This window comes from Trachypithecus francoisi, unplaced genomic scaffold (assembly GCF_009764315.1).
Source record: "Trachypithecus francoisi isolate TF-2019V2 unplaced genomic scaffold, Tfra_2.0 Lachesis_group4, whole genome shotgun sequence".
In the NCBI taxonomy this organism is placed as follows: domain Eukaryota; kingdom Metazoa; phylum Chordata; class Mammalia; order Primates; family Cercopithecidae; genus Trachypithecus; species Trachypithecus francoisi.
The window spans coordinates 126,588,378-126,613,963 of record NW_022681469.1 but is presented as its reverse complement, the minus strand read 5'-3'; the positions used below and the strand labels follow the sequence as shown (position 1 = coordinate 126,613,963).

Here is a 25,586-nt window from a genome sequence, read left to right as displayed (position 1 = left end):
TACATGTATTTTTCCATAAAATATATGTTGTCATATTGGGTTCAGATCTTGGCTTTACCACTTACTGACTGTGGGGCCTTGAATCAGATACTTAACCTTTGTATGCCTCATTTTCTTCATGTGTAAAATGGTGATAGTAATGGCATTTACCTCATAGGGTTGTTAGTAAGGTTTAAATGTATTAATAATATGTAAAGAGCTTAGGATAGTATCTGGCACCTAAGTGCTATAAATGTGTGTTTGGTATTATTATTTTTACCACTGCTATCACCACCACTGCATATATTACTGCTAGTGTCCATGCCAGGAGAACCATGTCTGTTCCCTAGATGGCATATGGGTGTGTGTGTCTAAAGGTGAGGTGACTGTGTGGTCTTGTGCTACTCTCTCTGAGTCCTCCTTGGCCTCTGGAGTGATAGTATTGCTGTCCACCTGGTCACTGTGTCCTGCTGATAAGTGCTGTTGCAGTCTGTGGTCAGCAGATGGTCCAGTGGTTCTCCTTGCTTCACTGGCCCTACCTTGGCTCATTCTGACTCTGAGGTTTGGGTGTCATGTTCTTTAAGCCCTAGACCTGGGCAGTAAGACAAACAGCCCTCAGTTACTGAATGTTTGCCTTCCCTGGGGCAAAACCCTGTCCTTCAGTAATTTTGCTACCAGAATCCCCAACTCCCTTCCTTTTCTTTCATTGGGCATACAGAAAATTCGGGATGCCTTTTATGCCTTGTGGGAGCCAGAGAACTCTGGATAACTAAATCCATGCTCTCCTTCCTCCTAGCCCTTCTATGTTGATGATTCAGCCCCCACCTTTTCATTAAGGGGCATCTTGTGTAGCAGTCTCCTCCCAGAACCCCAAAAGGGAAATGGATCAAAGACGCCTGTTTTTTTAGCTTTTTCTTCCATCTGCCTAACATATCTTTTACCTTTTGGAGCTCTATCCTGGAGAGAGGAGATGAGAACAGACTTTTGTCACTGCTGTTTCCTTCCCACTGTTCTCTTCTGTCATGAAGACACCAGAAGTCTAGGCTGGGTAGACTTTCCATTTCCTCTGCCACTTTCCTTTGGGCATGATGGCAGGTGTGATACTAGGAAGGGGTAATCTGCTTGCTGATAAGGAAATGTGTGTTGGGAGATAGTTTAAAAAATATTATCCTTGGCTGGGCGCAGTGGCTCATGCTTGTAATCCCAGCACTTTGGGAGGCCGAGGTGGGCGGATCACCTGAGGTCACGAGTTCAAGACCAGCCTGGCCAACATGGTGAAACCCCGTCTCTACTAAAAATACAAAAAAATTATCCAGGCATGGTGGTGTACACCTGTAGTCCCAGCTACTGGGGAGGCTGAGGTACTAGAATTGCTTGAACCTGGGTGGTGGAGGTTGTAGTGAGTCCAGATTGCGCCACTGCATTCCAGCCTCGGTGACAGAGTGAGACTCCATCTCCATAAAAATAAATAAATAAAATAAAATATATCCTTGTTAAATAGGTTAAAGGGAAAAAGAATATTTTAGGGTAAAGGTGGGGGTGCCAGTTTGGATGGGAATTAGGGAAGGTTTCTCTGAGGACATAACATTTGAACAATTTCAAGGCTGTTTTGTAGTATTGACAAAATTTGGTACTAGGATGAAGATTGCTTGTGCACAAAGCCAAAAGATGGTCTCTCTTATGCCCTCTTCTTCCCATATTGCAGTTAGTACATTCTGTTTTTCTGCAGTGGTAACTCTTTCTGGCCTAATTGCTCAGTTTCTCGTTCTGGTCTTGTAACACATTTATTCTGCCTATCAGTATACAGTCCTAGTATGGAGAGGCTGGCAAAAACCTGAGGCAATATTTCTTCAAGCAAGCTACTGGTTTCAGAACCATCTGGGACACTTAAAATTGCACCTCTCGAACCCACTCCAGTGTCATAATTACTAACAGTTTCATTTGGAATCTGATACTGTTGGATTTATCATATTACTTGAGGACAAGCACTTTGTTATAGTTATCTTTTTAGCCACACAGCAGTGTAAATTCTAAGTAAGTGTTTGATAAATTGATTTACTAGGAAGCTAGGAGAGAGACATTTCAAGTAGTTTAAAAAGGTTTGCTATTTGGGGGTGACATCAGCAAAAGTGGCACAGTAAAGAGTAAAATTTTACTCTTCCCTAAGAGCAACAGAAGAACTGGCAGAACCTGTCAGAATCAACTTTTTCAGAACTCTAGAAATTAACCAAAGACTTGAAAAAAAAATGTGAAGAGTGCTTATTCACGAAAAATGGCTGAATCTTAGTAAGAATAATGAGCTTACCCAAGCACCATTCCCTGTTCCATGTGTCAGCTGGGGCTAAAATAACAGCCTGTGTTCCTGTACTGGAGGGAGCAGAACAGACCTCATTGTAATTATTTGTTTTGCCTTCTTTGGTGGATCACTGGAAGAATGACTTAAAAACCTTGTCTTTATTTCTCCTAACTCAGAACTGGCCTACTTCTGAGAGTGGGGAGGACAGTAGTTATCAAGAAACATTTATAGACAAATAATTTAGTCATTGCTTCCTGAATCAATAGATAACAATGGGGGCAAACAGTAGACAAATTAAAGAGCTTAGGAGCAGAGATTGGGAATGAGATGTCTATGAGGGCTTTGAAAAGCTTCATATATTCCCAAGAATGTAGAAGGCCACGTGCTTGGCAAGGACTGTATGCATGCCCAGGGAAGACTTCTACCTTTCGCTGATTGTGAGACTCTGTGAAAGCAGGAAGTGAAGACTAAGGCAGAGTTAGAAGCTACCTAGCTAAGTAGTGAAGGTGTATCCCAAACCTACGCAGAGCCCTTCTGCAGAGATGGGGAGATTTTTTGGTTCCAAGCATTTAAGGCAGTCTGTCCAGTTGTTAGCTGGCCGTTGAGCTAACAGAACAGAGACTCCAGTGACTGCACATAACAAGGAATACAGATTTTACAGAATTAGTTTTGATAAGTCTTTTTTTTTTTTTTTTTTTTTTTTTTTTTTTTTTTTTTTTTGAGACGGAGTCTCGCTCTGTCGCCCAGGCTAGAGTGCTGTGGCCGGATCTCAGCTCACTGCAAGCTCCGCCTCCCGGGTTCACGCCATTCTCCTGCCTCAGCCTCCCGAGTAGCTGGGACTACAGGTGCCCGCCACCTCGCCCGGCTAATTTTTTATATTTTTTTTTTTAGTAGAGACGGGGTTTCACCGTGTTAGCCAGGATGGTCTCGATCTCCTGACCTCGTGATCCGCCCGTCTCGGCCTCCCAAAGTGCTGGGATTACAGGCTTGAGCCACCGCGCCCGGCCGATAAGTCTTGAAACACAACTACAACAATAAGCAGCAACAAAAAATTCTGGAGAGGGGAGAGAATCTGATTCCCAGAGTTGCCACATTATAAGATTTAAAATGTCTAGTGATTAACAGAAAAATGTAAGATATGGAACACAACAAGAAAAAAAGCCATGAATAGAAATTGTCCCTGAGGAAGCCCAGGCATTGGAATTTCTAGACACTTTATATCAGCTATTTAAAATAATTCATCAAGAGCTAAAGAAAACCTTATCTTAAAAAAAACCAAAAAAACTAAAAACCTAACTGAAAGTTTGAGAACGGTGTCTCGCCAATTGAGAACATCAATAAAAAGATAGAAATTATGAACCAAACCAGGTAGACAAGCATGGTAACCGAAATGAAAAATTTGCTCCTAGGGCCCATCAGGAGATTAGAACAGGAAGAAGAAAGCAATTTGAAGGTAGTTCTATTGACTTTATCTAATTTGAAGAACAGAAAAGAAAAAAGAGTAATTAGAAACTATAAATAGAGCCTAACAAGACCTGTGGGATACCATCAAGTGTACCAACATACATATGACAGGAATCTCAGAAGGAGAGGAGAGATGGTGGGACAGAAAAATATTTGAAGGAATAATGGGCTGGGTGCAGTAGCTCATGCCTGTAATCCCAGAACTCTGGGAGACCAAAAGAGGCAGATCTCTTGAGCCCAGGAGTTTGAGACCAGCCTGGGCAACAGGGTGAAACCCTGTCTCTACAAAAAATACAAAAATTAACCATGCGTGGTGACATATGCCTGTAGTCCCAGCTACTCAGGAGGCTGAGGTTGGAGGATCACTTGAGCCCAGGAGGTCATTGCTGCAGTGAGCTGTGATTGCACTGCTGCACTCCAGCCTGGATGATAGAGTGAGACCCTGTCTCAAAAAAAAAAAAAAAAAAAAAAAGGGAAAGGGAAGTGAAATAGTGGCTAAAACCCCAAATTTGATTGATGCATTTATGCATGCAAGAAGCTCAGTAGACTCCAAGCAGGATAAAACCAGAGATTCACAGCTAGACACATCATAATCAAACTGTTGAAAGCCAAAGAGAGAATCTTTAAAGCAGCAAGGGAAAAGCAGCTCATCACATACAGGGAAACCTCAGTAAGATGAATGCAGACTTCTCACCAGAAACTATGGACCCCAGAAGGCAGTAGGATGACATATTCACATCCCTGAAAGGAAAAAGCTCAACGAAAACTTCCATATCTGGCAAAACTCCCCTTCAGAAATGAGGGAGAAATAAGATATTCCTCATACACCAAAACTGTGAGAATTGTAGCTAGCAGACCTGCCTACAACGAATGCTAAGGGGAATTCTTCCAGCTGAAATAAAAATGTGCTAGATGGTAACTCAAATCTGCCTGAAACAATAAAGAACATGGGTCAAGTTAACTACGGAGGTTAACTTAGCACTGGCCCAAGCTGGTCCCAGAAAAAGGAGGCTGTCCAATAATCAATTGCCAGAGGACAGGAAGGATGAAACCATATTTTTTTCTCCTCTTCACTTTCAGGAGCCCTGCACACTTCCCATATTTCAGTATATAATTTTTGAGTAAATTAGTAAGGTGTGATCTTTTCACCAGTCTAATTCTTCTACTACTACTACAAAAAAAGTAGACTTAGTATTATAGTCCATAGGGAATGCAGTTTAAAACCACAGTGAGATACCTCTCCATATTCACCAGAATGGTTAATATTAAATGAATGGACATTACAGAGTAATGGCAAGGATAATGTTAGTAGGAGTTAAACTGGTATAACCATTTGGGGAAACTATATATTATGGCTACTTAGCAAAACATGCTTAGCTTATAACCCTACAAATTCACTCCTATGTATATTTCCAACATAAAGAAGTTATACACTTTAAAAATTACACTAAAAGACTTACACAAGGATATTTATAGCAGCACTATTTATAGTAATAGCTGAAAGCTAGAAATGGATCCAAGTACCTATCAACTGGGGGATGTATAAATAGAATACGTTATATTCATGCAATTAGATATTACTCAGCAGTAAAAAGAAGCAAACCAGTGATACGTGCAACATGATTGAATCTCAGAAATATTATACTAAGTGTACACAGCCAGATGCAAACAAGTATATACTGTAGGTTTCCATTTATATGAAGTTCAAAAGTAGCTAAAACCAATCTTTTGTGATAGTAGAATAGTGATTATTCTGGGGTACTGACTGGGAGGCAACACAAAAGAGACTGTTGAGGGGCTAGAAATGATCACTGTCCTATCTGGGTAGTGGTTACATGGCTGTATACATAAAATTTTGAGTTATATACTTCAGACAGTGTTGCTGTTAAGATCTATATATACACCATATTATGAAAGATACTTTTTAGGATCTTAAATCTTGATTGCTCTGTCAATGTTATTCAAATCAAGGATGTATAGTATCGTCAAGTTCAATCATCCTAGAAGGAAATTCAATTATAGTTTCATTTTTGTAACTGTTAAAAGCATTAATTAAGATATAAACATGTTAAACAATTCTCCTTTGAGACATAAACATAAAAACAGGTCTACTGATTAGTCTGTTGATTACCCTATTGCATTTTAGCCGGTGTTTAAATATTTGGTCATGTGTGTTATTCTTGAAGTCCAGAATGTGCTTAGGGTAATTATTAGCAAGAATTAACTAAATTGGTTCTGTTATTTCATGCTGGAGGACCAGAGTCAATAAGGGGATGAGTCAGTAAAGGGACTTTTGAGAAATGAAATATCAGTGTTTTTGCAACCGTTTGTAGGCCATAAAAAAGAAATCAGATTTGTTCTTGCAAAGAATGCAGGACTGGCCAAACACCAAAATGTTGCTACATAGAGAAAATAAAACAACCAGAGACAAAACCACAACAGAACTGCTTTCATCCCCAACAGAACTGCTTTCATCCCCAAACTACTGAATAAGTACTGAGTACGACCGAGACACAGGGGAGAGAAAGGGTAAACAGTGGAGGAGAGAGATTTTTTTGACCTTATGCTAACTATTAATCTGAAGCTAGAAATCCTGATTTTATCTGAAAAATTAGAAACAGCTTTCCGCAGTTATTCATTTATTCAACAAATATTTGTTGAGCTCCCATTATGTACCTAGAATCATCCTGGGCACATAAGATACAGTAGCAGACAAAACAAAAGTTCCTGCCCTTATGGGACATATATTGGGGGAAGGGGTGTGGCAGAAATGCATACACATATTATACATGTAGCATGAGGTTAGATTAGGTGGCTTCTTTTTCTTTCTTTCTTTTTTTTCTTTTTGAGACAGAGTTTCCCTCTATCACCCAAGCTGGAGTGCAGTGGTACAGTCTCGGCTCACTGCAACCTGCTCCTCTCGGGCTCAAGTAATTCTTCTGCCTCAGCCTCCCAAGTAGCTGGGATTACAGGCATGTGCCACCATGCCCAGCTAATTTTTATATTTTTAGTAGAGATGAGGTTTTGCCATGTTGGCCAGGCTGGTCTTGAACTCCTGACCTCGAGTGATCCACCCACCTCGGCCTCTCAAAGTGCTGGAATTACAGGCGTGAGCCACCACACCCAGCCAAGGTGCTACTTTTAAAACTATGCCATAGTTTAGCCTTCAACTGTACATGCCTTATGGAACCTCCAGTTCAATGCTGCTGTTGATACCCCTATTACATTTTCTAATGAGACCTTCCTCAGCACTTTAAGAATGAAATCTTACTTGTATGACTCAAGGTTGATGTGTCTTACTCAGTGGCAAAGAACAGAATAAGAAATAGATCCAAACATATGGGAATTTAAGTGAAATGATTTCCTACAGAAAGGAGTCAGAGTATTGGGTCCTAAAGTCAATACAGATCAAAGCTGAAATTAATAAAATAGAGAAAAATAGAATAGGATAAATAAAAACCAAAACCAGTTCTTTGGGATGGTGAGTAAAAATGTAAACCGTTTGCAATACTGATGAAAATAAAAGTGAATATATATTATAAAGGATGAGGAAAGAGAAATAATCACAACTATAAATGATTTTTTTTTTTTTTTGAGACAGAGTCTCACTCTGTTGCCCAGGCTGCAGTGCAGTGGTGTGATCTTGGCTCACTGCAACCTCTGCTTCTCAGGTTCAAGTGATTCTCCTGCCTCAGCCTCCTGAGTAGCTGGGATTACAGGCATGCGCCACCACGCCCAGCTAATTTTTATGTTTTCAGTAGAGACGGGATTTCACCATGTTGGCCATGCTGAACTCCTTACCTCAGGTGATCCGCCTGCCTTGGCCTCCTAAAGTGCTGAGATTACAGAGCGTGAGCCACCGTGCCTGGCCTATAAAAGACACATTTTAAAAAAATGACACGAGAATACATGAAAGTACATTTGTAATACATTTGAAAGTCTAGAAACAATGGCTGATTTTTCAAGATAGATGGAGAGCTTAAGTAGGTTGATTAGCATCAAAGAGATTAAAAGACGATTAAGAGATATCATTTTAAAAGGAAGAGACAATACACAACTGAATTATTTCTAAGCAATAGAGAACAGATGAGTCCAATGCTGTTTAAGCTATTTTAGTTCATAGGAAAAGATGGAAAACTCCCCATTCATTTTACAAGGCTATGATTTAATGACAGAACCCAGTAGAAATTACATAAAAGAAAACTTTAGATTAGTTTTCTTATGCATACAGATGGTAAAACCATACATAAAATACCAGTAAATAGAATTCAGCAGTGTAGCAAAGATTGATCAGCTATTATGACCAAATAGTTTTTGTTTCAGCAACAAAAGAATAGTTCACTACTAGAAAAATCTGTCAACAGAATGTACTGCATCAATAAATTAAAGGAGAAAACCATATGATCATATCATTCAGTGCCGAAAAGGCTCTGGGTACAATTCAGTTGTCATTCATAATAAAAGCTCTTAAGAAGGAACAGGAAAAAAACTACCTGGATATAATAAAGACTCAACATGTTTTTACTGAGCATCCATTATATGGCCAATAATGTTCCAGTAGTTAACAGACAAAACATTTAGAGCCATCTCATTTTTAAAAAAAGAATGAGTTAAATGTTTAGATTGTCAGATGGTAATAAGTGCTATGAAATAAGAAATAAAGCAGGGAATAGGAGGTTGCCAAGAGCTGGGATGTAGGAATTGTCAGGGAAGGACTCATTGGTAAGGTGATACTTGAGTAGAGAACTGTAGGAGAGCAAGTGAACAAAGCAGGCAAAAATTCCAGCCATCATGTATTCTACAGTCTCATGGTGGGGGACGCGGGGAGACAAAAAAACATAATAAAAACATATAGCATATTAGAAGGTTTTAATGGAAAAAAGGAAAAACAGAGGAAAATAAAGGGGACCAGGGATTTTGAAGGTCAGATTATAACATGAAGTTAATAGTCTTATGGAGAAGGTGATATCTGAGCAAAGTCTCAAAGGAGGTGAGAGAGTTAACGAAGTAGATATACAGGAAAGAGTGCTCCAGGGAGAGAGAAGAGTCACGGTAAAGTAACTATCAGGAGACCGACCACACCTGGCCTAGTCAAGGACCTACAAAGATGTCAATAGGACTGGAATAGAGTGAAGGAGGGAGTATGTGAAGGTCAGGTTATGTTATGTAGGACCTTGTAGACCACCGTAAGGACTATTTTAAAAATTACCTTAATGAATTTTTATAAGGCAAACACTCTTATAACTGTCACCCATGTTAGAAATAGAACCATATCAGTCAATCCAGAAGCTTTTTCACGTACCCTATCCCAAACTAAGTCCCCTCCTCTCCTCCCAAATTATTCACTATTCTGACACCTTTAGAAAGCACTTATTCTGCTTCTTTATACTTTTATTACCCAAATGTGCATTTAGACATTGTAGCTTATTCTTACTCATTAAAGATAATTTGACAAGTCTTCTCTTTCTTTTAATTGACAGATTTCCAAATGATCCATTCCTCTCTCTACCATACACTATTTTTTGAAGAACCCAAGCTATTTAGCCTGTAAAGTTATTCACAATGTGAATTTTGCTGATTGGAAAATTGTGCAATTTTGCAATTGAACTGCTGATTATCCAACATGTTCTTCTGAATTCTGTACTTCATGTAAATTGATTGCTGAGTCCAGAGGCTTAATCACACTCAAGGTCTTATTTGGTAAGGCTATATACATTATATGTGGTTGTCATTTTTCTTGTGGTTTTAGCAGCCATTGATCCTCAGTGCCTAGATTCATCAGTTTGTTGGATATTGTAAAATGTTGATATTCTAATTCTGATTTCTTTTCTGTATCTTAGTTGGAACAATTTTATGAAGAGACACATCCTTGCCTCTATTTTTTGGTTGCCCAGGGTTACAGCTTTTCATATGGGAAAATCATAATAAATGCTTGATTCTTTTGCTTTTTTTTTGGCCAGTTTTCAAGATAATGGTTTGGTTCATTTTCATCTTCCCAAGAGACCAATTTTATATGTTCTATCTATTGCAATTAGCATTTTTATTGAGTTCAAATTGTTTCTTCTCTGGCCACTAGATGCTTCTACACATTGGCTCCTGAGTACTCTTGCTGTGACCTCAGTTGTGTCTGATAGCTTCCTTGCTATCTGGTATGACAAGATTTGGTGTGACAAGATAATACATGCTCAGCTGAGCTCAGTGATCAGTCATTTCTTTAAGACGCCCTACTTTCATTTAGTGGAAAATATTTTTTTCAAGACTGTTACCTGACCAGAAGGGATGTTCATTGCTGGGGTAGTCAATATTCATAAGCCTTTTTCAGTGATCATAGCTAGGGTGTGTGTGTGTGTGTGTGTGTGTGTGTGTGTGCGCACGCACGCGCGATAAAATACTTCATGAATTCATACTGATACTTTCTATTCAAAAGCAGCACTAGCTGGGTGCAATTGCACACGCCCATAGTCCCAACTACTTGGGTGACTGAGGTGGGAGGATTACTTGAGCCCAGGCATTTGAGGCCAGCCTGGGCAACATAGCAAGACCCCTCTCAAAAAAACAAAACAACAACAACAGAAGTGGAACTATAGGGTTCTAGATTAAATCCGTATTGCCTTTCTTCACACTAAGAATCATTGTTCTGAAGGACACAGGGTATGATAGGATTATCCTATCATATGATTATTCATTTGCTTTCGCAAACATTATACAGTCACCACCATTAAGATTAATGAGAACAGCTAAAGAAAATAATTATTTGCATATGCTCTGTCTCATCTTCTCCTATATTTAAAAAAAATAGTATCTACATCATCAGAGTACACTTACATACCATGTCACTCTTAACTACTTTTATTTCCATGGATAGCTGTTTACTTAATATCATCCCAGTTCTTTGTCAGTGCCCCGCTAATCATTTTGCTTCTCTGAAGCTAGTTTTGTCTCCAGGCTGGAATGCAGTGGGGCGATCTCAGCTCACTGCAACCTCTGCCTCCTGGGTTCAAGCGATTCTCCTGCCTCAGCCTCCCGAGTAGCTGGGACTATAGGCTCACACCACCATGCCCAGCTAATTTTTTTTGTATTTTTAGTAGATATGGGATTTCATCATGTTGGCCAGGATGGTCTCAATCTCCTGACCTTGTGATCTGCTCGCCTTGGTCTCCCAAAGTGCTGGGATTACAGGTGTGAGCCACCACACCTGGCCTGCAGCTCATGTTCTAGTACAGGAGTAGGCAAATTATGATCTGCTACCTGTTTTTGTAAGACCTGTGAGCTAAGAATGGTTTTTTACAAATTTATATTTTAAAAATTTTATTTGTATATATTTAAGGTATACAACATGGTCTCTTGCTAGAAATATACATAGTGAAACGACTACTACTGTCAGGAAATTAACATGTTTGTCACTAGACATAGTTACCTCTTTTTGTGTAAGAGGATCTAAAAGCTTAGCAAATTTTTTTATACTGTATTCTATTATTTACTATAGTTTCTATGTTGTACATTAGATCTCTAGACTTATTTTATGTACATATGTATGTATGTATGTAATTTATTTATTTTTGAGATAGAGTCTCGCCGTATCACCCAGGCTGGAGTACAGTGGCACGACCTCAGCTCACTGCCACCTCTGCCTTCCGCGTTCACGTGATTCTTCTGCTTCAGCCTCCCGAGTAGCTGAGATTACAGGCATGTGCCACCACGCTCGGCTAATTTTTTTGTATTTTTAATAGAGACAGGGTTTCACCATGTTGACCAGGCTGGTCTCAAACTCCTGACCTCAGATGATCCGCCTGCCTCAGCCTCCCAAAATGCTGGGATTACAGGTGTGAGCCACCGTGCCTGGCCTGTGTATTTTATATAAGTGCAAGTTGGTACCCTTTGATCTACATCTCCCCATTTCCTCCCATTTCTGCCCCTGGTAACCACCATCCTATTCTGCTTGATGTGTTTTACTTTTTTAGATTCTTTATATAAGTGAGATCATACAGTATTTGTCTTTCTGTGTCTAACTTATTTCACTTAGCATAATGTCCTCTAGGTTTATCCATGTTGTTACAAATGGCAGTGTCTCCTTTTTAAAGACTGAATAATATTTCATTGTGTGAGTGTATGTATTAATCCATATATACGTATATATCCATATCCATATCGTGTATGTATCACCATTTCTTTAGCCATTCATCCCTACATGTTAGGATTTTTTTTTTTTCATTTTAGGACATTTTTAAAGGGTTGTAAAAATTGTAAAAAGAGAATATGCAACAGATTCTTCTTTGGATTATAGAGCCTAAACTATTTGCTATCTAGTCTTTTACAGAAAAAGTTTGCCAGCATACACCCTAGTAGAGTCTTCAGAAAGTGTCTGTGGGAACAATATTCTCCGAGTTTGTAATTTTGATAACAGCTGCTCTGTGCCTTTTATAGTTTTACACATTATTTTTCTTGGATATAAGATTCTTGGCTTATTTTTCTTCCATATGTATATTAAATAGATTGTTCGGTTTCTTCTAGGGAAAAAGTATTGATATTCTACAAGAAAAGAAAATTATAAGCCAGTATATCTGATGAATATAGATGCAAAAATCCTCAACAAAATATTAGGAAACAAAATTCGTCGGCACATTTATAAGAATCATTCACCATAATCAAGTGGGACTTATATTTGGGATACAAAGGTGGTTCAAAATAATGCAAATTAATAAATGTGATATACCACATTTACAGAATGAAGGACAGAAATCATATGATCATCTCAATAGATGCAGAAAAGGCATTTGACAAAGTTCAGCATCTTTTCATGATAAAAACTCTCAACCAAATTAAATACAGAAGAAGGTATGTCAACACAATAAAGACTGTATCATAAGCCCGTAGTTGACATCATCCTCAGTATTGAAAAGTTGAAAGCTTTTCCTGCAAGATCAGGACAGGATGCCCACTCTTACCCCCATTCTTTTTTGTTTTTTTTTTTGACATGGTTTCACTCTGTTGCTCAGGTTGGAAGGCAGTAGTGCAGTCACAGCTTACTGCAGCCTCCTCCTCCAGGCTCAAGCAATTCTCCCACCTCAGCCTCCCAAGTACCTGGGACTACAGGTACATACCCCCATGCCTGGCTGATTTTTGTGTATTTTATAGAGTTGGGGTTTTGCCATGTTGCCCAGGCTAGTCTCAAACTCCTAGGCTTAAGCAGTCTGTCCACCTTGCCGTCCTAAAGCGCTGGGATTACAGGTGTGAGCCACTGTGCCTGGCTTCCCTCTCACCACTTCTCTTCAACACAGTACTGGAGTCCTAGCCAGAGCAATTAAGCAAGAGACAGAAATAAAAGGCAGTCACGTCAGAAAGGAAGAAACTAAATGGTCACTGTTTGCTGATGACATGATCTTACATATAGAAAGTCCTAAAGACTAAGAACTATAAAACACTGATGAAAGAAATTAAACACACTAATAAATGGAAAAATATCCTGTATTCACATGGATTGGAATATTGTTAAAATGCCACACTACTAAAAAGATCTATAGATTTCAATACAATCCCTATCAAAATTTCAGTGACATTTTCACAGAAATAGAAAAAGCACTTCTAAAATTTATATGGAACTATAAAAAGGCCCAAATAGTCAAAGCAGTCTTGATAGAAAAGAACAAAGCTGGATGCATCACAGTATTTGACTTCAAAATATACTCTAAAGCTATAGTAATCAGAATAGCATGGTGCTGGCATAAAAACAGACATATAAACCAATGGAACTGAATAGAGAGCCCCTAGAAATAAAGCCACATATTTATGATCAGTTGATCTTAAGAGTGCCAAGAATACACAATAGGGAAAGGACAGTCTCTTACATAATGTTGGGAAAACTGGATATCCACATGAGAAGAATGAAGTTAGACTCTTACCTCACATCATATACAACCATCAACTCAAAATGGGTCAAAGTTTTATCTTGAAAAAACATTATTTTTTTCTTTTGAGACAGGGTCTCACTCTGTCCCCCAGGTTGGAGTGCAGTGGTGTGATCTTAGCTCACTGCAACCTCCGCCTCCTGGGTTCAAACGATTCTCTCACCTCAGCCTTCTGAGTAGCTGGGACTACAGGTATGTGCCATCACACCCAACTAATTGTTGTTGTTTTCTTTTTTTTTTTTTCCGGTAGAGATGGGGTTTCACCATGTTGGCCAGGCTGGTCTTGAACTCCTGACCTTAAGAGAATCACCTGCCTCAGCCTCCCAAAGTGCTGGGATTACAGGCATGAGCCACCCGCACCTGGCCTCAAAATGGATTAAAGGTTTAAATGTAAAACCTGAAACTGTAAAACTACCAGAAGAAGACATAAGGGAAAAGCTCTATGACGTTGGTGTGGGCAATGAATTTTTGGATTTGACCTCAAAAGCATTGGCAACAAAAACAAAAATCGTCATATGGGATTATGTCAAACAAAAAAGCTCTGCACAGTAAAGAAAACTATGAACAGAGCAAAGAGACAACCTATAGAATAGGATGATATATTTGCAAACCATACATCTGATATGGAGTTAATATCCAAAATATGTAAGGAACTCAATTTGGCAAGAAAACAAATAATCTAAAAAATGGGCAAAGAACCTGAACAGACATTTATCAAAAGAAGACATACAAATGGCCAACAGTTATATGAAAAAAATTGCTCAGCATCACTAATCATCAGAGAAATGCAAATTAAAACTACAGTGTACCTCACACATGTTAGAATGGCTATTACAAAAAAGGTAACAAGTGTTGCCAAAGATGTGGAGAAAAGGGAGACCTATACACTGTTGGTGATACTGTCACTTGGTATAGCTGTTATGGAAAACAACATGGAAGTTCCTCAAAAAATTGAAAATAGAACTACCATATGATCCAGCAATCCCACTACCAGGTATGTATCCAAAGGAATTGAAATCAGTATGTGGAAGAGATACCTGCACTCACATGTTCATTACAGCACTATTCACAATAGCCAAGATATCAATCCAAGTGTCCATTCACAGATGAATGGATAAAGAAAATGTGGCATATATACACAATGGAGTACTATTTAGCCTTTAAAAGGAGGAAATCTTGTCATTTGTGACATCATTAATAAACCTGTAGAACATTATTGTAAGTGAAATAAGCCAGGCATGGAAAGACAAATACTTGGGATCTCATTTCTATGTAGAACCTAAAATAGTCAAATTCATAGAAGCAAGAGTAGAATGGTGGTTACCAGGGCCTGGAGGTTAGAGGAGTGGGGATTAGAGATGTTGGATTAAAGGATATAAAATGTCATTTAGACAGGAAGAATAAGTTCAAGAGATGTATACTGTGGTGACTATAGTTAATAACAACGTATTCTGTACTTGAAAATTGCTCAGAGAATAGATTTTAAATGTTCTCATGACAAAATAGTGATTATGTGAGGTAATGCACATGTTAATTAGCTTGATTGAGCCATTTCACCATGTATACATATTTTAAAACATGTTATATATTCAGTTTTTATCAGTTTAAAAAACTAATTTTTTTAAAGTATTGATGTTGAAAAGTTTGATCTAATTTTCTTCTCCTGTAGGTAATTTGCACACTTTGCTTAGCTACTCAAATTTTTTTTTAAAGTACAGTAATTTTACTAGAATATGTTTTGTTGGTCATCATAAAGCAGATATTCTCAGATACACCTTGTGTTCTGTCAATATATAGGTTAAGAAAACTTTTTTTAAAGAATATTTTCTTAAATTTTGGTTTTTAGTATTTGCTGTGTTCCCTAACTTTGATTTTCTTCTTCAAAGACTCCAATTTTTCATGTTAGACTTTTTTTGCCTGTTAATATTTTTCACTTTCTTTGAATTTTTTTTTAAATTTTAAATTTATTTCTTCTATATCTATGTATTTTTTTGAGGCAGAGTCTCACTCTGTCTCCCAGGCTGGAGTGCAGTGGTGTGATACCGGCTCACTGCAACCTCTGCCTCCTGGGAGTATAGGCACGTGCCATCATGCCCGGCTAATATTTCTTCTATTTTCAATTGTTTTAAATTGGAAAGCTTTGAAATCTTTGAAGGCATTCTATTTCACTTTTAATTTGTTTTAAGATTTTCTAGCATATATTAACTTGTCTTCCTTCTAGTTTAGTTTATTTCTGTAATGATTTTTCCTTTCATTTCTAAATTCCTGAGCTCTATCACCTTATTTCTAATATGATTTATGTATCATTTTCTCAATGTCTTTTAGCTTGTTTTAAAATAGTAAACTACAATTTTAATGTTTTGTAGCATGTCTTTTTTTGTTTATAGGAATGTTCTTCTTCTCTGTTTTCTTTTAACAATTCTTTATGGTATTTGACCAAATACTTTTTTGTCACTCATTTTTACTGAAAAGCAGTTTTCTCAAGCTTTTGGGAGGAGGAATAGTTCAAGCTGTCTTTATTAATTTCATAGCTCTCCCTCTCCTGTTTTTCGGTTTTGTTCTGGTAAAGCATTAAATAATATGGTGGCTTGCTTTCTGAGACTTCCTGACTCCATACCTTTCCTTCGCTTGTATCTGGGCCTTCTCTTTCCTTTGTCTCTGTCACCATTGTCATAGCCCAATTCTGATTCTCTTCCCAGAAGTTTCTCATTGCGATGTCCTGTCCTGGAAAGGAGTTTTGGCTGGTTGGTTTCAAGTCCATGTTTCCCATCTTTCTCTGGCCCCTGCCAGAACCTACCAGTGTCCCTTATAGTCACTTTTTGGTTTAATGAAACCTTTCCCAATTTCACCTGGTGTTCTCAAATAGGTCTGCTCTGATTTTTAGAGTTTGGTTTATGGCTGCTTTGGTGTTTCCCATTCTCGGTTTTCAGAAGCGTCGTTGCTTCTTTTTCTTCCACCAAATTAACATTCATTCCATGCGGGGATTGTGGTTACTGTTGGTTGTCTCCACGAACTTGTATTTTGGAGTTTGTGAGCTACTTTGTCATCTAGTTTTGTTGTCCATGGTGTTTTAGTTTTGTTATCGGATTGCTTTGTATGTTTTTAGGGAATGATTTGGTGAGACCAAAACTATTCACAATAGTTTTTTCTATTTGGATGATCTCACCAAATCATCACCTAAATCTATCCAAATCAGAAAATCTATTCAAATAGGAAAGACTATTCTGTGATTACTCAGATTCCCTCTCATTTCCAGTGCTTAGACTCTGAGTGACTAGGGAGTCATTGCAGGATTTTGAGCAATGGAGTGACATGACCTGACTGGTGTTTTAAAGACTCTGTCTAGTGATAGACTGAGAATAGACCACAGGGATGTAGAGGAAGAAGCAGGGAGACCTATTAGAAGAATGTTGCAGAAATAGGCTGGGTAGATCACTTGAGGTCAGGAGTTCGAGACCAGCCTGGCCAACATGACAAAACCCTGTCTCTACTAAAAATACAAAAATTAGCTGGGCGTGGTATTGGGCGCCTGTAATCCCAGCTACTCAGGAAGCTGAGGCCGGAGAATTGCTTGAGCCCATGAGGTAGAAGTTGCAGTGTGCTGAGATTGCGCCACTGCACTCCAGCCTGGGCAACAAGAGCAAGACTCTATCTCAAAAAAAAAAAAAAAAAAAAAAAAAAATTGCAGAAATCCAGGTGAGAGATGTTGACTTGGAATAGGTGAGCAGCAGTGGAGTTAATGAGAAGTGGCCAGATTTGCATATATTTTGAGGTATAGTTGTTAAGATTTCCTGATGGATTTGATGTGAAGTATGAGAGAAGGTAGTTGAAAAATAACTCTGGTTTTGTCCTGAGCAATCATAAGAATGGAGTTGCTTTTTTTTTAAATTATTATAGGCCGGGCGCGGTGGCTCAAGCCTGTAATCCCAGCACTTTGGGAGGCCGAGACGGGCGGATCACGAGGTCAGGAGATCGAGACCATCCTGGCGAACACTGTGAAACCCCGTCTCTACTAAAAAAATACAAAAAACTAGCCGGGCGAGGTGGCGGGCGTCTGTAGTCCCAGCTACTCGGGAGGCTGAGGCAGGAGAATGGCGTGAACCCGGGAGGCAGAGCTTGCAGTGAGCTGAGATCTGGCCACTGCACTCCAGCCCCGGCAACAGAGCAAGACTCCGTCTCAAAAAAAAAAAAAAATAAAATAAAATAAAATAATTATTATTATTATTATACTTTAAGTTCTAGGGTACATGTGCATAACGTGCAGGTTTGTTACATATGTATACTTGTGCCATGTTGGTGTGCTGCACCCATCAACTCGTCAGCACCCATCAACTCGTCGGCACCCATCAACTCGTCATTTACATCAGGTATAACTCCCGATGCCATCCCTCCCCCCTCCCCCTCCCCATGATAGGCCCCGGTGTGTGATGTTCCCCTTCCCGAGTCCAAGTGATCTCATTGTTCAGTTCCCACCTATGAGTGAGAACATGCGGTGTTTGGTTTTCTGTTCTTGCAATAGTTTGCTGAGAATGATGGTTTCCAGCTGCATCCATGTCCCTACAAAGGACACAAACTCATCCTTTTTTATGGCTGCATAGTATTCCATGGTGTATATGTGCCACATTTTCTTAATCCAGTCTGTCACTGATGGACATTTATGTTGATTCCAAGTCTTTGCTATTGTGAATAGTGCCGCAATAAACATACGTGTGCATGTGTCTTTATAGCAGCATGATTTATAATCCTTTGGGTATATACCCAGTAATGGGATGGCTGGGTCATATGATACTTCTAGTTTTAGATCCTTGAGGAATCGCCATACTGTTTTCCATAATGGTTGAACTAGTTTACAATCCCACCAACAGTGTAAAAGTGTCCCTATTTCTCCACATCCTCTCCAGCACCTGTTGTTTCCTGACTTCTTAATGATTGCCATTCTAACTGGTATGAGATGGTATCTCATTGTGGTTTTGATTTGCATTTCTTTGATGGCCAGTGATGATGAGCATTTTTTCATGTGTCTGTTGGCTGTATGAATGTCTTCTTTTGAGAAATGTCTGTTCATATCCTTTGCCCACTTTTTGATGGGGTTGTCTGTTTTTTTCTTGTAAATTTGTTTGAGTTCTTTGTAGGTTCTGGATATCAGCCCTTTGTCAGATGAGTAGATTGCAAAAATTTTTTCCCATTCTGTAGGTTGCCTGTTCACTCTGATGGTAGTTTCTTTTGCTGTGCAGAAGCTCTTTAGTTTAATTAGATCCCATTTGTCAGTTTTGGCTTTTGCTGCGGTTGCTTTTGGTGTTTTAGACATGAAGTCCTTGCCCATGCCTATGTCCTGAATGGTACTACCTAGGTTTTCTTCTAGGGTTTTTATGGTATTAGGTCTAACATTTAAGTCTCTAATCCATCTTGAATTAATTTTCGTATAAGGAGTAAGGAAAGGATCCAGTTTCAGCTTTCTACTTATGGCTAGCCAATTTTCCCAGCACCATTTATTAAATAGGGAATCCTTTCCCCATTTCTTGTTTCTCTCAGGTTTGTCAAAGATCAGATGGCTGTAGATGTGTGGTATTATTTCTGAGGACTCTGTTCTGTTCCATTGGTCTATATCTCTGTTTTGGTACCAGTACCATGCTGTTTTGGTTACTGTAGCCTTGTAGTATAGTTTGAAGTCAGGTAGCGTGATGCCTCCAACTTTGTTCTTATGACTTAGGATTGTCTTGGCAATGCGGGCTCTTTTTTGGTTCCATATGAACTTTAAAGCAGTTTTTTTCCAATTCTGTGAAGAAAGTCATTGGTAGCTTGATGGGGATGGCATTGAATCTATAAATGACCTTGGGCAGTATGGCCATTTTCACGATATTGATTCTTCCTATCCATGAGCATGGTATGCTCTTCCATTTGTTTGTGTCCTCTTTTATTTCACTGAGCAGTGGTTTGTAGTTCTCCTTGAAGAGGTCCTTGACATCCCTTGTAAGTTGGATTCCTAGGTATTTTATTCTCTTTGAAGCAATTGTGAATGGAAGTTCATTCATGATTTGGCTTTCTGTTTGTCTGTTACTGGTATATAAGAATGCTTGTGATTTTTGCACATTAATTTTGTATCCTGAGACTTTGCTGAAGTTTCTTATCAGCTTAAGGAGATTTTGGGCTGAGATGATGGGGTTTTCTAAATATACAATCATGTCATCTGCAAACAGGGACAATTTGACTTCTTCTTTTCCTAACTGAATACCCTTTATTTCTTTCTCTTGCCTGATTGCCCTAGCCAGAACTTCCAACACTATGTTGAATAGGAGTGGTGAGAGAGGGCATCCCTGTCTTCTGCCAGTTTTCAAAGGGAATGCTTCCAGTTTTTGCCCATTCAGTATGATATTGGCTGTGGGTTTGTCAAAAATAGCTCTTATTATTTTGAGGTACATTCCATCAATACCGAATTTATTAAGCGTTTTTAGCCTGAAGGGCTGTTGAATTTTGTCAAAGACCTTTTCTGCATCTATTGAGATAATCATGTGGTTCTTGTCTTTGGTTCTGTTTATATGCTGGATTACGTTTATTGATTTGCGTATGTTGAACCAGCCTTGCATCCTAGGGATGAAGCCCACTTGATCATGGTGGATAAGCTTTTTGATGTGCTGCTGGATCCGGTTTGCCAGTATTTTATTGAGGATTTTTGCATGGATGTTCATTAGGGATATTGGTCTAAAATTCTCTTTTTTTGTTGTGTTTCTGTCAGGCTTTGGTATCAAGATGATGTTGGCCTCATAAAATGAGTTAGGGAGGATTCCCTCTTTTTCTATTGATTGGAATAGTTTCAGAAGGAATGGTACCAGCTCCTCCTTGTACCTCTGGTAGAATTCAGCTGTGAACCCATCTGGTCCTGGACTTTTTTTGGTTGGTAGGCTATTAATTATTACCTCAATTTCAGAGCCTGCTATTGGTCTATTCAGGGATTCAGCTTCTTCCTGGTTTAGTCTTGGGAGAATGTAAGTGTCCAGGAAATTATCCATTTCTTCTAGATTTTCTAGTTGATTTGGATAGAGGTGTTTATAGTATTATCTGATAGTAGTTTGTATTTCTGTGGAGTTGCTTTTAACTGAGATTAGGAGACTGAGGCTGCCGTGCAGTTAGGGTAGACTTTGGGGTGACATTAAGAGTTCAGTTTGGACTATGTTGAGCTTGAGATAGTTATTAGACTTCTGAGTGAAGATACTCTTTGTGATTCTGTGAGTCCCATGATAACATGAGGTAAAAAAAGAAAGACATTGTTTATCACAGAACATTGGAAAATATGGAAAAGTTAGATAAGAAAATAAAAATCATGCTTCATTGTAAACATTCTGATATGATTCTAAAACATACATATAACATGCATATAGAACACATTGCTTTTTTTTTCCAACTTTTAGGTTCAGGGAGTACATGCACAGGTTTGCTAGAGCTAAATTATCTGTCACAGGGGTTTGGTATACAGATTGTTTCATCACCCAGGTAATAAGCATAGTACTCTGTGGGTAGTTTTTTGATTCTCATCTTCCTCCCACCCTCCACCCTTAAGTAGGCCCCAGTGTCTGATGTTCCCTCCTTTGTGTCTATGTGTACTCAGTGCTTAGCTAGCACCTATAAGTGAGAACATGCAGTATTTGGTTTTCTGTTCCTGTATTAATTCGCTTAGAATAATGGCCTCCGGCTCCATCCATGTTGCTGCAAAGGACACGACTTCATTTTTTTTTATAGCTGTGTAGTATTCCATAGTGTATATCTACCACATTTTCATCATCCAGTCCACTGTTGTGGGCATTTAGGTTGATTCCATGTCTTAGCTATTGTGAACAGTGCTGCGGTGAACATACAGTTACATGTGTCTTTGTAGTAGAACGATTTATATTCCTGTGGGTATACACCCAGTAAGGGGGTTACTGGGTCTAATAGTAGTTCAAGTTCTTTGAGAAATCTCCAAACTGCTCTCCACAGTGGCTAAACTAATTTACATTCCCACCAGCAATATATAAGCATGCTCTTTTCTTTTTTTGTTTTGTTTTGTTTTAAAACTAAAGTTTATTCCAGCCAATTTACTCTACTGTTTTGTAATAACAGCTCTTAGATCAGAAACGGTCTTTGTTTTAAACCTTCCTATCAATATCAAACACAATGATGTTGGGGTAAGAGAGGCCTTTTCTCTAAATGAAAATATAATACTTATTCTATATAATTCTAGAGGGCCCAGAGATGTGGAAATAATGTATTTGTAAGAATTATATTAAACAATCTTTATTTGATAAATAGTACCTTACAATCCTAATGCTGTCTATCAAACTTCAGTAAGAGCAATTTCAGCATCAAGTAATGAACAGTAGCTAAACTAACAAGAGATCAATCAAAAGGGCTTTAAATGGAGCAGCGCCAGCTGATGTGCTGCCAAGGCTCTGGGCATTCAGGACTCTCCTACAGGGAAAACAGAATCAAACTGGCAGGTGCTCTGGACGCAAGCCTTCACATTGTGACCTGCCTCCCTCCTGGGGGCCTGGTGGCCCACAGTCCCCTTGGCACTTCTCAGCCCCTGTGGGCTGCAGACGGAAATCCAGGCACCAATGGACAGCTTGGGAAAGGCTGGAACTTGACCTCACAGTCAGCTGGCTTCTGCCTATTGTGGTCGTTTTCTTTCCAGAGCACCTAGAGCACTCACGCAGTGGACACGGCAGTCATCCAGCCTTCTAGGGCAGTTTTCTCATAGAAGAGGATCTTCCTCTAAACATTGGAAGTGTCTTTCTCCAATTGCTGGACCAGATCTTGGGCCATCTTCTTGTAGGTCATGGGTCTGTCACACACGGTTCAAGTTTTTGTGGCTATTGTGAATGGGATTGTGTTCTTGATTTAACTCTCAGCTTGGGTATTGTTGATGTATGGAAATGCTATTGATTTTTGTACAATGATTTTGTATCCTGAAACTTTGCTGAAGTTGTTTATCAGATCTAGGAGCTTTTGGGCAGAGACTGTGGGGTTTTCTAGGTATAAAGTCATATCGTGTGCAAATATAGAAGGTAGTTGACTTCCACTCTTCCTGGATGCATTTAGTTGTTTTTCTTACTACTCTAAGACTTCCAGTACTGTGTTGACTAGGAGTGGTGAGAGAGGGCATCTTGTCTTGTTCTGGTTCTCAATGGGAATACTTCCAGTATGGTCTGCTTCCAGCAGCACATCAGCTAGTGCTGCTCCCTTTAAAGCCCTTTTTGTTGATCTCTTGTTAGTTTAGCTACTGTTCGTTACTTGATGCTGAAATTGCTCTTACTGAAATTTGATAGGTAGCATTAGGATTGTAAGGTACTATTTATCAAATATTGTTTAATATAATTCTTACAAATACATTATTCCACATCTGTGGGCCCTCCAGAACATTCAGCATGTTCTGGATGTTGGCTGTGGGTTTGTCATAGGTATCACTTATTATTTTGAGGTATGTTCCTTCGATGCCTAGTTTGTTGAGGGTTTTTAACATGAAGGGGTACTGAATTTTATTGAAAGCATTTTCGGTGTCTTTTGAGCTGATCATGTAGTTTTTGTCTGTAGTTCTGTTTATGTGATGAATCACATTTATTGGTTTGCGTATGTTGAACCAACCTTGCATCCTAGGGATAAAGCCTACTTGATTGTGGTGGATTAGCTTTTTGATGTGCTTCTAGTTTCTGTTTCCTAGTATTTTGTTGAGGATTTTTGCATCTACGTTCATCAGGGATATTGGCCTGAAGTTTTCTTTTGTTATTGTTTCTCTACTAGGTTTTGGTATCAGAATGATGCTGACTTCATAGAGTAAGTTGGCAAGGAGTCCCTTCTTCTGAATTTTTGGGAATAGCTTCAGTAGGTTTGGTACGAGGTCTTCTTTATACATCTGATAGAATTTGGTTATGAATCCCTCTGGGTTAGGGCTTTTTCTGGTGGGTAGGTTTTTTAGTACTAATTCAGTTTAGGAACTCATTATTGGTCTGTAGCACACATTTTCACAAAATTGAATCTCTATTGTATATACATTTTAAAATCTTCTTTCACAAGATGTGACCTGAGCATTTTCTAATAGTGAAAGTCTTTGAAAACATGGTTTTTAATGATATTTCATTACATGCTTTACTGTAATAAACCTAACCACTTGGATTATGTACTCTTTCACTCTTTCCTTTTTGCATGTCTGTACCATCCCCTATGCTTTAATCTGGAGGATTTGGTTTCTTGTAGTAGTTGCTGGGTATCATAATTCAGACCTGTGGTTTGGCAGTCAGCCTGGCTGTAGTGTTTAACTGAGTCTCGTGGAAAATCCATGCTTAAAATGAATGTCGTGGAGGATTATATTCACCTCAGTCATTCAAGACTTTGGCATAGACCCCATTCTTTGAGGAGGAGTTGCTGCCACTGTGACTGCCACAGAGGGAAGGAAACCTGGGCACTTGGGACTGGGAGAACTTGCAGAGTCACAGATACCTTGTCTCAGTGTACATGGGCTGTGTGTGTTGAAATGTACCAGTCTGTGAGGCACTGTGTTTTGAGGTCCCAGTAAGCTAAAGGTAGGTAGAATGGTATCTAGTTCATACCCTAGTATGCTTTAGATCTAAGTGTTGGTTAATTCTGGAAGGATTGAAGGAATAGGGGAGATTTAATGAGCTCCATGCAGTCTGCAGGTTATTATCGAGAAAAGAAAATCAGGCTGTCAGTTCCAGGCCCATTTCTCTATAATCACGGTATCCTTTTGAACAAAAGTTGGCAAACTTTTTCTGTAAAGGGCCAGATATTTTTAGCTTTGCAGGCCATATGATTTCTGTTGTAAGCATTGAGCTCTTCTGTTATAGAGCAAAAGCAGCCATAGGCAGTACAGGAACAAATGGCCATGGCTATGTTCTAGTAAAACTTTATTTACATAACAGGCAGCAGGTCAGATTGGAGCAATAGTTGTCAACTCCTGCTTTGAAAATGTTTTGGAAACTGTGTCTCTGTCTGTTAGTGGTCATTATCCCCAGTCTCTTAGGATCAGAGTTTTTCTTAGATTACAAAGCTGGATCATACAGACCTGACTTCCAGGTCTGCGTTCTCTCCACTACACTCTGCTGCCTCTTAGAAAAACATAAACTAAATAACTAGAACCCATGGAAAGAGGGAAAAGCCAAGCCCAGAGAGCTGACGTGGGACCAAGAGACAACTGTGAGAGTTTCAATGTGGAATGTTTGTGTGGCTCCCCAACCAGACCGTGACCTCCTTGAAGATTGGGACTGCGTTGTATCTTGTTCTCATTTTCTATTTTATTTTAAAGATCTATCTTTTGGGTTGAACGAATGTGTTTCTTGTACCAGATAAGTGCAACACTGAGTAAACTCTTGTTTCTTTTCTCCCTTCCATCCTCCCAACTTAGTAGCTTCAGTACATTCTTAGCTCTCCTCACTTGCTATTCTCTAAACGTACCAGGTGGCTGGGCACAGTGGCTCACGCCTGTAGTCCCAGCACTTTGGGAAGCCGAGGTGGACAGATCAGCGGAGGTCAGGAGTTCAAGACCAGCCTGGCCAACATGACGAAACCACACTAAAAATACAAGAATTAGCTGGGTATGGTGGCGTGCACCTGTAATCCCAGCTTCTTGGGAGGCTGAGGCAGGAGAATCACTCGAACCCAGGAGGCAGAGGTTACAGTGTGCTGAGATTGCGCCACTGCACTCCAGCCTGGGCGACAGAGCGAGAGTCTATCTCAAAAGAACAAAACAAAATGAAACAAAAAACAAACACCAGGTTCTCTCATGAATGTGAATAGTGATGTGGTCCTTCTGTCAGGAAGACATCACCTGAGACCACACACACAGAAAGTCTATTTTTCCTTAGGATACAGTCCTACATCAGGGTTGACAAAGTTTTTTTGTAAGGGTTAGATAGTAAATATTTTAGGTTTTGCAAGCCATATGGTCTCTTCCTCAG

At 39.2% G+C, this 25,586-nt stretch overlaps 2 protein-coding genes across 16 annotated transcripts in view; both read left to right on the top strand.

Annotated features, from left to right (window-relative positions):
• RABGEF1 (RAB guanine nucleotide exchange factor 1) overlaps positions 1-25,586 on the top strand; it is a 1,203,668-nt gene that overhangs the window by 775,989 nt on the left and 402,093 nt on the right. The window lies entirely within an intron of this gene.
• The window catches only part of TPST1 (tyrosylprotein sulfotransferase 1), a 144,715-nt gene that overhangs the window by 45,262 nt on the left and 73,867 nt on the right, over positions 1-25,586 (top strand). The window contains exon 3 of one of the 4 annotated variants that reach the window (XR_004433011.1): positions 9,220-9,439. The exons of the other annotated variants lie outside the window; for them this stretch is intronic. The gene's annotated coding sequence lies outside the window, so the exon portion shown is untranslated. The remainder of the gene's footprint in view (positions 1-9,219; positions 9,440-25,586) is intronic. 4 annotated transcript variants of the gene reach the window in all.